Here is a 10,866-nt window from a genome sequence, read left to right as displayed (position 1 = left end):
ACAGATTAGAGAACTGGGCCAAAACAAACAAGATGAATTTTAATAGGGAGAAATGTAAAGTATTGCACTTGGACAAAAAAAATGAGAGGCACAAATACAAGATGGGTGACACCTGGCTTGAGAGCAGTACATGTGAAAAGGATCTAGTAGTCTTGGTTGACCACAAACTTGACATGAGCCAACAGTGTGACGCAGCAGCTAAAAAAGCCAATGCAATTCTGGGCTGCATCAATAGGAGTATTGCATCTAGATCAAGGGAAGTAATAGTGCCACTGTATTCTGCTCTGGTCAGACCTCACCTGGAGTACTGTGTCCAGTTCTGGGCACCACAGTTCAAGAAGGACACGGACAAACTGGAACGTGTCCAGTGTAGGGCAACCAAAATGGTCAAAGGCCTGGAAACGATGCCTTATGAGGAACGGCTAAGGGAGCTGGGCATGTTTAGCCTGGAGAAGAGGAGGTTAAGGGGTGATATGATAGCCATGTTCAAATATATAAAAGGATGTCACATAGAGGAGGGAGAAAGGTTGTTTTCTGCTGCTCCAGAGAAGCGGACACGGAGCAATGGATCCAAACTACAAGAAAGAAGATTCCACCTAAACATTAGGAAGAACTTCCTGACAGTAAGAGCTGTTTGACAGTGGAATTTGCTGCCAAGGAGTGTGGTGGAGTCTCCTTCTTTGGAGGTCTTTAAGCAGAGGCTTGACAACCATATGTCAGGAGTGCTCTGATGGTGTTTCCTGCTTGGCAGGGGGTTGGACTCGATAGCCCTTGTGGTCTCTTCCAACTCTATGATTCTATGATTCTATGATTCCAGGTAAAGCCCTGGCTCTAGTTGAGGCCAGCCTAACTTCTCTGTGGCCTGGGACCTTCAAGATGTTTTTATTTGAAGACCGTAAGTTTCTCTGTGGGGCATACCAGGAGAGGCGGTCCCATAGGTACGAGGGTCCTAGGCCGTATAGGGCTTTAAAGGTTAAAACCAGACCTTAAACCTGATCCTGTACTCCACCGGGAGCCAGTGCAGCTGGTATAGCACCGGTGAATGTGATCTCGCAGCGAAGACCCCGTAAGGAGTCTCGCTGCAGCATTCTGCACCCGCTGGAGTTTCTGGGTCAGTCTCAAGGGCAGCCCCACATAGAGCGAGTTACAATAATCCATTCTGGAGGTGACTGTCGTGTGGATCACAGTGGCTAGGTCAGGGCGAGAGAGGTAAGGAGCCAAAGAGAGAGGTAAAGAAGTCAAATTGATGCAAAAATGCAGAGGACCAGACTGAAGACTGGAAAAATGAGGAACTGATATAGACAGATTTGCCTGACCCTTAGCAGATGGCAGCTGCAGTCTCAAACATTTTGAAGGTATCATGAAAAATCTCTAATAATAACAACAATAATAATAATGAGCTATTTTTAAGACTTGTGACATGGGTTGCCTTGTGCCTTGATTTTCCTGGATATTCCAGTGATTTTCATCCAGACAATGCTTCTGGCTGCTGTATCCTGGCCATGTCCAGGGAATTCTGAATGTAGGGCAGCCTTATAGCTGCTACAGAGAATGCCAGGTATCTTAGAAGTAAAAAGCTAAGAGCAGTTTATATGGGAACTGAAGAACTGAACTGAACTGAAGAAATTTGGACACATTTGCCTAACCCTCAGCAGATGGCAGCTGTAGTCTCAAACATTTTGAAGGTACCCTTCAAATTCTCAAATAATAACAATAATAAAATGAGGAGGTATGGTAGAAGTAAACAACTAAGAGCAGCTTATATGCGAACTGAAGAAATTCGGACAGAACTAGCAGGGGGTCTTTGAATGTATTTATTGCATAACATTCATATACTGCTTGATTGTAGAAAACCTCAAAGCAGTCAACTCTCGTGCGACTCCATTACCTGAAGGCAGAGAAGCAAAACATATTCTCAGCTCCTTGTTGCTGAAAACAGAGGGAGCAAGGACAATGACATAAATGTATTTACTGTTCTGAATGTCGTGTGACATGAACAGGCTACAAGATGCCTGACTTCCCTGTCGCAAGCTAGGCATGAGAAGCAGGTTCAAAATCCTAACTCAGCCATGTGGTTAACTGGGGAATATTTGTTTAAGCCTGCATTTTCCAGACTCTCTGTGCTAAAGAGCTTGCTTGGCCTCTGCCTCTGATGAACCTTGTCATTATTTTGCAGTGATCATGGATGTCAAGAACCCACCACAACTGCCAAAGGGGCATCTGGAGCAACTAGAGGGCTTCCATCACCAGCTACATCCGCATGCCATACTGCCTGCCATTTCGAACGACATCATTCTCATAGTTTTGTGAGTGCTAGAATACATATGAGCAAGACTCTCTGTGTTCCATCTAAAATAAATGCACCTGCCCAACCATTTTGCAAAACTGAATATGCCTTTTAAAAGAAGAAGAAGAAGAAGAAGAAGAAGAAGAAGAAGAAGAAGAAGAATAGGGAGGAGCAGTGAGCAAGCTATGACCCTGAGGTCTTGCCCTCAATCACTCAAAATCTTATTCATGCACTGCTGCGGCTCCTAAAACTTCATGGGGCATTGCATGCAGTCATAAGGTCTAGAAATCCTTTTTAAATGCTGGCTAATAGCACATCTTGTGATTTTTCTATGGTGCTCTGATCCCAAACCGAGACCCGCAGAGGTCGACAGAGCTAGATGGAGGAAGACATCTGCTGTATCCAACCTGGAGCAATGGAGATTTGGGCCACAGCCTTAGCTATTCAACAGATGCTGCATGTAACAGAATATTGTAATGCAAGCCTTGCCAGCTTAGCCAATGCATTGGGGGTAGAGATCCCAGTATGTTTTGAGGGGAGACACTAAGGACTCAGCTACACAGCTGTGAATAAAATGTTTTAAACCTGTGGCAAAGTCTGCCTTGCCGTGGCGAAGGGGCTTGAAGAACTCAGAGAAGCTATGAACTATGCCAAGCAGGGCACCCAAGATGAACAGGTCATAGTGGAGAGTTTTGACCAAACGTGATCCACCTGGAGGAGGAACCGGCAAGCCACTCCAATATCCCTGCCAAGAAAACTCCATGGACAAAGACAACAGGCATATAAAAGTTATGACGCTGGAAGATGAGCCCCTCAGGTCGGAAGGCGTCCAACATGCTACTGGGGAAGAGCGGAGGGCAAGTACAAGTAGATCCAGAGCTGATGAAGCGGCTGGGCCAAAGCCGAAAGGACGCTCAGTTGCGGATATGCCTGGAAGCGAAAGGAAAGTCCAATGCTGTAAAGAAAAATATTGCATAGGAACCTGGAATGTAAGAACCATGAACATGGGTAAGTTGGAGGTGGTCAAAAATGAGATGGCAAGAATAAATATTGACATCCTGGGCATCAGTGAACTAAAATGGACGGGAATGGGTGAATTCAGTTCGGATGACCATCATATCTACTACTGTGGGCAAGAAACCCGTAAAAGAAATGGAGTGGCCCTCATAGTCAACAAAAGAGTGGCAAAAGCTGTACTGGGATGCAATCTCAAAAATGATAGAATGATCTCGATACGAATCCAAGGCAGACCTTTTAACATCACAGTAATCCAAGTTTATGCACCAACTACTGGTGCTGAAGAAACTGAAATTGACCAATTCTATGAAGACTTACAACACCTTATAGAAGTGACACCAAAGAAGGATGTTCTTCTCATTATAGGGGATTGGAATGCTAAAGTAGGGAGTCAAGAGATAAAAGGAACAACTGGCAAGTTTGGCCTTGGAGATCAAAACGAAGCAGGGCAAAGGCTAATAGAGTTCTGTCAAGAGAACAAGCTGGTCATCACAAACACGCTTTTCCAACAACACAAGAGACGACTCTACACATGGACATCACCAGATGGGCAGCATCAAAATCAGATTGATTATATTCTCTGCAGCCAAAGATGGAGAAGCTCTATACAGTCAGCAAAAACAAGACCTGGAGCTGACTGTGGCTCAGATCATCAGCTTCTTATAGCAAAATTCAAGCTTAAACTGAAGAAAGTAGGAAAAACCACTGGGCCGGTAAGATACAATCTAAGTCAAATCCCTTATGAATACACAGTGGAAGTGAGGAACAGGTTTAAGGATTTAGATTTGGTGGACAGAGTGCCTGAAGAACTATGGATGGAGGCTCGTAACATTATACCGGAGGCAGCAACGAAAACCATCCCAATGAAAAGGAAATGCAAGAAAGCAAAGTGGCTGTCCAATGAGGCCTTACAAATAGCGGGGGAGAGAAGGCTAGCAAAATGCAAGGGAGATCGTGAAACATACAGGAAATTGAATGCAGATTTCCAAAGAATAGCAAGGAGAGACAAGAAGACCTTCTTAAACAAGCAATGCAAAGAAATAGAGGAAAGCAATAGAATGGGAAGAACCAGAGATCTGTTCAAGAAAATTGGAGATATGAAAGGAACATTTCGTACAAAGATTTCCATAATAAAGGACAAAAGTGGAAAGGACCTAACAGAAGCAGAAGACATCAAGAAGAGGTGGCAAGAATACACAGAGGAATTATACCAGAAAGAAACGGATGTCTCATATACCCCAGGTAGTGTGGTTGCTGACCTTGAGCCAGACATCCTGGAGAGTGAAGTCAAATGGGCCTTAGAAAGCACTGCAAATAACAAGGCCAGTGGAAGTGATGGTATTCCAGCTGAACTATTTAAAATTTTAAAAGATGATGCTGTTAAGGTGCTACACTCAATATGCCAGCAAGTTTGGAAAACTCAGCAGTGGCCAGAAGATTGGAGAAGATCAGTCTACATCCCAATCCCAAAGAAGGGCAGTGCCAAAGAATGCTCCAACTATCGCACAATTGCACTAATTTCTCACGCTAGCAAGGTTATGCTTAAAATTCTACAAGGAAGGCTCAAGCAGTATGTGGACCGAGAACTCCCAGAAGTGCAAGCTGGATTTAGAAGAGGCAGAGGAACCAGAGACCAAATTGCAAACATGCGCTGGATTATGGAGAAAGCTAGAGAGTTCCAGAAAGACATTTACTTCTGCTTCATTGACTATGCAAAAGCCTTTGACTGTGTCGACCATGGCAAACTATGGCAAGTTCTTAAAGAAATGGGAGTGCCTGATCACCTCATCTGTCTCCTGAGAAATCTCTATGTGGGACAAGAAGCTACAGTTAGAACTGGATATGGAACAACTGACTGGTTCAAAATTGGGAAAGGAGTACGACAAGGCTGCATTTTGTCTCCCTGCTTATTTAACTTATATGCAGAATTCATCATGCGAAAGGCTGGGCTGGATGAATCCCTAGCCGGAATTAAGATTGCTGGAAGAAATATCAACAACCTCAGATATGCAGATGACACAACCTTGATGGCAGAAAGTGAGGAGGAATTAAAGAACCTTTTATTGAGGGTGAAAGAGGAGAGTGCAAAATATGGTCTGAAGCTCAACATCAAAAAAACTAAGATCATGGCTACTGGTCCCATCACCTCCTGGCAAATAGAAGGGGAAGAAATGGAGGCAGTGAGAGATTTTACTTTCTTGGGCTCCATGATCACTGCAGATGGTGACAGCAGCCACGAAATTAAAAGACGCCTGCTTCTTGGGAGAAGGGCAATGACAGGCCTAGACAGCATCTTGAGAAGTAGAGACATCACCTTGCCAACAAAGGTCCGTATAGTTAAAGCTATGGTTTTCCCAGTAGTGATGTATGGAAGTGAGAGCTGGACCATAAAGAAGGCTGATCGCCGAAGAATTGATGCTTTTGAATTATGGTGCTGGAGGAGACTCTTGAGAGTCCCATGGACTGCAAGAAGATCAAACCTCTCCATTCTGAAGGAAATCAGCCCTGAGTGCTCACTGGAAGGACAGATTGTGAAGCTGAGGCTCCAGTACTTTGGCCACCTCATGAGAAGAGAAGACTCCCTGGAGAAGACCCTGATGTTGGGAAAGATGGAGGGCACAAGGAGAAGGGGGCGACAGAGGACGAGATAGTTGGATAGTGTTTTCGAGGTTACCAGCATGAGTCTGACCAAGCTGCGGGGGGCAGTGGAGGACAGGAGTGCCTGGCGTTCTCTGCTCCATGGGGTCACGAAGAGTCGGACACGACTAAACGACTAAACAACAACAAAGTACACTATACAAACGCGACACTAGATGGTGAAAGTGAGCTATGCAAAATTCACTGCATTTTTCAATTTTTTTTTAAAAAAGCATTTTCACAGCGTTTTTTATACGTGTACAGATTTCACCTAAGATAAATATTCTGAGGGAATATGCTCAACAATTTGTTCAAAAATTGTTATTGTTTTTTTTATCATAATCGTAATTTATTAGTTATACCCCACTCATCTGGCTGGGTTTCCCCAGCTAAATATAATACGTTTAAGTTGAAGAATGGCAATGGGAGAGTGTGGTAGATCACTGCCAGTTTTTGATATTGCATGGTGGGTGGCAACCTTTTGGACGTTGGATCTGCCTGCTTTAGGCCATCTTTTACCAGCTAAGGACTCTGCAGTTGCAAGACCACAATTCCACACACCCCTGACCACTGACCATGTTGGCTGGGTTTGATGGGAATTGTAGTGGAAGACTGGCAACATCTACCTCAGGGAGCTCTTACAGAGGTTTGCAGCATTTGCGGTGCGGTGGGCATGTCCCGATTTTCTTCCAGCCAGTGTAGCAAAACTCGATCATACACTTCCCTTTGGCTTTCTCACATTCTTCATCTGATTGTGGTTCGTGAGATGGTTCAGAAGCGTAAGCTTAAGGCAAGAAAGAAAAACATTGGTTCGCTTCGAGTTAGGGCTCCTTGCCAGCTACAGCGTTCTAAGTCTGTTCTCTGCTTTCTGTAGCCAATCAGAAGCCGCGCTTTGGTTTCTGAACATTTTGGAAGTGAAACGGACTTCCCAAACAGATTTCGCTCGACTTCCAAAGTACGACTGTATAAATGTCCTAGGGTCAATCTTTATAATCCTCAGTCTCAAAAACAAGATATCTGGTTATTCTACTTTTAAAAGATAAAGAAATGGTTGGTTCAATCTCTCTGAAAAAGGCTTATGGCACCTGTCCGAATTATGAGCTTTTAGCACCTGAAATAATTTAAATTTCCTTTATTTGAATTTAAGATTTCATTTGAAACCATGCTCTTTTCCGCAAGCCACAACATGATGGAAATGTTAAGAAATAAAACCAAATCATTTTTTTAAACAAAATAATAAAACTTTCTCTTTTAACCCTCCACTCCCCCCCAAAAAAACCCCACCCTCACCCTAATATTTATAATATTTTTTGTGCATGCAAGACAGAGCAAACAGCACTGTTTCTGGGAACTTTGCCATTGTTAAGAAAACCCCTTCCTTGTTATAGCAGAATTGGTGGCTATTTCAGTGCCTGCCACAATCTAAGCAAACTCTGTACAATACCTGAATCCCTTAGCAGGAAGAGGAAAGAAAAGAGGAAAAAAACAGAGATCAAGTAGGAGAACTTCATGTCTGCTTCGATTTGCTGGAAATTCTGAGATCGCACAGAGGAGGGACAGAAGGTGCTCCTTATTTATAGGTCGTCGAACAACAGCAGCCCCTAGAGGGAAAGAGGAGGAGTTTGAGGTACAGTCATGTAAAGCAGAGGTGGGGCCACATTCCCTTGTGAATGACTTTTTGGGGGCTGCAAGCCAGGGCTGAGTAGGGACAGAAACAGTTATGAGACCCCTAAGCCATCTGAAGTCAGCTCTGTACAGGGAAGTTTTGGGTTTTTTTTTTTTTAAAAATAATATTTATTCAAATTTTTAAAGAATTACAAAAAGGAACACAATATATCCAAAATAAAAAAAAATAGAAAAAAATAGAAAAGCAAAAACAGCTAAAAAAAAAGAAAAAAAGAAACCATCAAAAAGGAAAAAAGAACAAGTTAAACCTTAACATAATTCCCTTTCTTAACTTATCACCTTGACCTCCTCACACCTCCCCTCTTTGTATTCTAATTCAAATAGATATTTCAGCAAATCCGTCATCTTTATTGTTATCCTTATATCTTATCTTGATATACTATAATTTTCCATTCTCTCTTTCACCACTTAACCATTCACTTTTACTTTATTTAATCTTATTTCTCATTAAAGCTAATATATCTGAACTTATTCTTAAGATGTTTCCCCTAGGGTCAAAAAAAAATTCCATTCCACGATTTCCCCATCTCTCATTAAAAGAATTTTTTTTAATAATATATACACTTTAAATTCCCAGTTTTCTTTCACCAACTCCCCTCCCCGGTTTCGGCCCCTAGCAATAGTTCCATCAATCTCAAAAAACCATCAACCCGGAGATCGTAAGTCTGAGGCTCTTAAATCTCTTTCATGTCCCCTCTGCCGGTCTTTTTGGTAGTCTTTGGTGTTAAAGAAGAGATCTCGGGGAAGCTCCAACCCGGCGGCAGTCATATTCCTTCTTAGCAAGTCTGCCAGACTTCCATAGTTAAGAGTAGGGCCTATAGGATATTCCAAATCTTGTTTCACACTCCTTTCAAATCCAAAGGCCCCAAAAGCTCCAAACTCCACCTGGCTCAGATTTGTATCCCAAAAGTCATTTGATCTCCACATAGGGTGATCTCTCCATCTTTCATTTTCCAAACCAAGCCAGGCTTCCATCTCCAAAAACTGGCTTCTCCTAGTTACCATCATATAAGGCCTCGAGTTGTAATCCACCATTTGCCTCTGTAGGGTTACAGCTCCCCCTTGCATCACTTTAATCACAACAAGTTTCTCCTTCTCTGATTCTTCAATTTGTTCAATTGGAAGAGATTCCTGGGCCGGGTTCTTGTCAACTTCTTTACTAATGCCCACTTTTCTTCCCAAGATTACAACATTGGTAGCCATGACATTTATCTGGTCTTGCAGCTTTCCCAACAGATAAAATGTCATATTCAATTCACACATGACTTCCTTCCCGACCGCCATCCTTAAAAAGTTCAAGGTCAAAACTAGTTTCTCAGAGCTTTTGTCTTTAAAAGCTGTTTCCCAGCTGCATCCTTACGACAATATCCCAGAGCTCCCTCTAGAGCGACACAATTTCCTTTTATCACTCCTTCCAGCACAGTCTCAAAAGTCCCAGACATAAAATTGTAACAATTCCTTCCTTCTTTTTAAACACAGAAACGGACAGTAGAAACAAAATCCTTCTTTTGTATCTTGACGGCTAGCTTGACAGCTGTCAGATTTGTCTATTCATCGTCAACGGGCTCTCGCAGACCGCTCCCGGGTTTAGGGAAGTGGCGCTTCAATTCCCAACTTTTAACCTTCTCCTGCAGGCTTCCCTGCTTCCAAAAAGAATATTGATAGTGGTTTCAATCAGTGGGGTTTAAATCCTTTATGTAAGACTCTCCACGATCTTAGTTAACAAATTCTTTGCTTCAGTTTATTTACAGAAAGGGGAGGTGGACTTCCTGTTTAGACCTTCCCCGATCGGTGCCAATTTAAAAATACTTTAAAAACCCGAATTCCGTTCTACTCACGGGTTGTTGTTTAAAATCCAATTGTCTACAAGAAAAAGTCAGCGCTCTCCAGCAACGGCTATGCGGCTTTGCTCCGTGAAAGAAGCAGTTGACTCACAGCACCGCGCCGCTCACCCCGCTCCGCTCCGAAGCCCGTAAACGGGTTTCCTTGCGAGTTGGGGGGGCGCAAAGGGTGCCCGCCAAGTCCCACGTTCACAGGTTTCACCCGCCTGTGATTTCTGTAGGGTCCCCGCTTCGCCGTAGCGGTGTAGACCCAATTTCCACGGAGCTAGTCCCTCCGAATCAGAGGGAATCCGCCATTAGCTGATGGCGCTAACCCGGAAGTCTCTTTTTGTTGTTGTTTAGTCATTTAGTCGTGTCTGATTCTTTGTGACCCCATGGACCAGAGCACGCCAGGCACTCCTCTCTTCCACTGCCTACCAACACATTTTGGTAGCTTTGAGAACACTGTCCAACCATCTTGCCCTCTGTTGTCCAATTTTCCTTGTGCCCTCAATCTTTCTGAACACCAGGGTCTTTTCCAGGGAGTCTTCTCTTCTCATGAGGTGCCCGAAGTATTGGAGCCTCAGCTTCAGGATCTGTCCTTCCAGTGAGCACTCAGGGCTGATTTCCTTCTGAATGGCTCGGTTTGATCTTCTCACAGTCCAAGAAGCTGGCAGAAAGTGAGGAGGAATTAAAGAACCTTTTAATGAGGGTGAAAGAGGAGAGCGCAAAATATGGTCTGAAGCTCAACATCAAAAAAACTAAGATCATGGCCACGGGTCCCATCACCTCCTGGCAAAGATCACTGCAGATGGTGACAGTCAGCAGTCACGAAATTAAAAGATGCCTGCTTCTTGGGGAAAAAGCAATGACAAACCTAGACAGCTTCTTAAAAAGCAGGGACATCACCTTGCCGACAAAGGTCTGTATAGTTAAAGCTATGGTTTTCCCAGTAGTGATGTATGGAAGTGAGAGCTGGACAATAAAGAAGGCTGATCACCGAAGAATTGATGCTTTTGAATTATGGTGCTGGAGGAGATAGTCCCATGGACTGCAAGAAGATCAAAACTATCTATTCTGAAGGAAATCAGCCCCGAGTGTTCACTGGAAGGACAGATCCTGAAGCTGAGGCTCCAATACTTTGGCTACCTTGTGAGAAGAGAAGATTCCCTGGAAAAGACCCAGATGTTGGGAAAGACTGAGGGCACAAGGAGAAGGGGACGAGATGGTTGGACAGTGGTTGGACAGTGATCTTGAAGCTACCAGCATGAGTTTGACCAAACTGCGGGAGGCATTGGAAGACAGGAGTGCTCTGGTCCATGGGGTCACGAAGAGTCAGACATGACTAAACGACTAAACAACAACAGCCTAACACCCTGGGGCCAAGTTGAATTATGTGCTTCAGAATTTGATTTAAGG

At 43.6% G+C, this 10,866-nt stretch overlaps 1 long non-coding RNA gene across 1 annotated transcript; it reads right to left on the bottom strand.

The window, feature by feature from the left end:
- Window positions 1-1,735: 1,735 nt before the first annotated feature.
- Window positions 1,736-7,137, bottom strand: LOC307212018. The gene is made up of 2 exons (XR_013836730.1): window positions 6,568-7,137; window positions 1,736-1,888 (listed from the first exon to the last, which is right to left on the bottom strand). It is a non-coding gene; the product is annotated as an uncharacterized lncRNA (long non-coding RNA).
- Between the last annotated feature and the right edge of the window lie 3,729 nt (window positions 7,138-10,866).

This window comes from Podarcis cretensis (assembly GCF_951804945.1).
Source record: "Podarcis cretensis genome assembly, chromosome: 3".
Lineage (NCBI taxonomy): Eukaryota > Metazoa > Chordata > Lepidosauria > Squamata > Lacertidae > Podarcis > Podarcis cretensis.
This window is presented reverse-complemented; position numbering and strand designations above follow the sequence as displayed.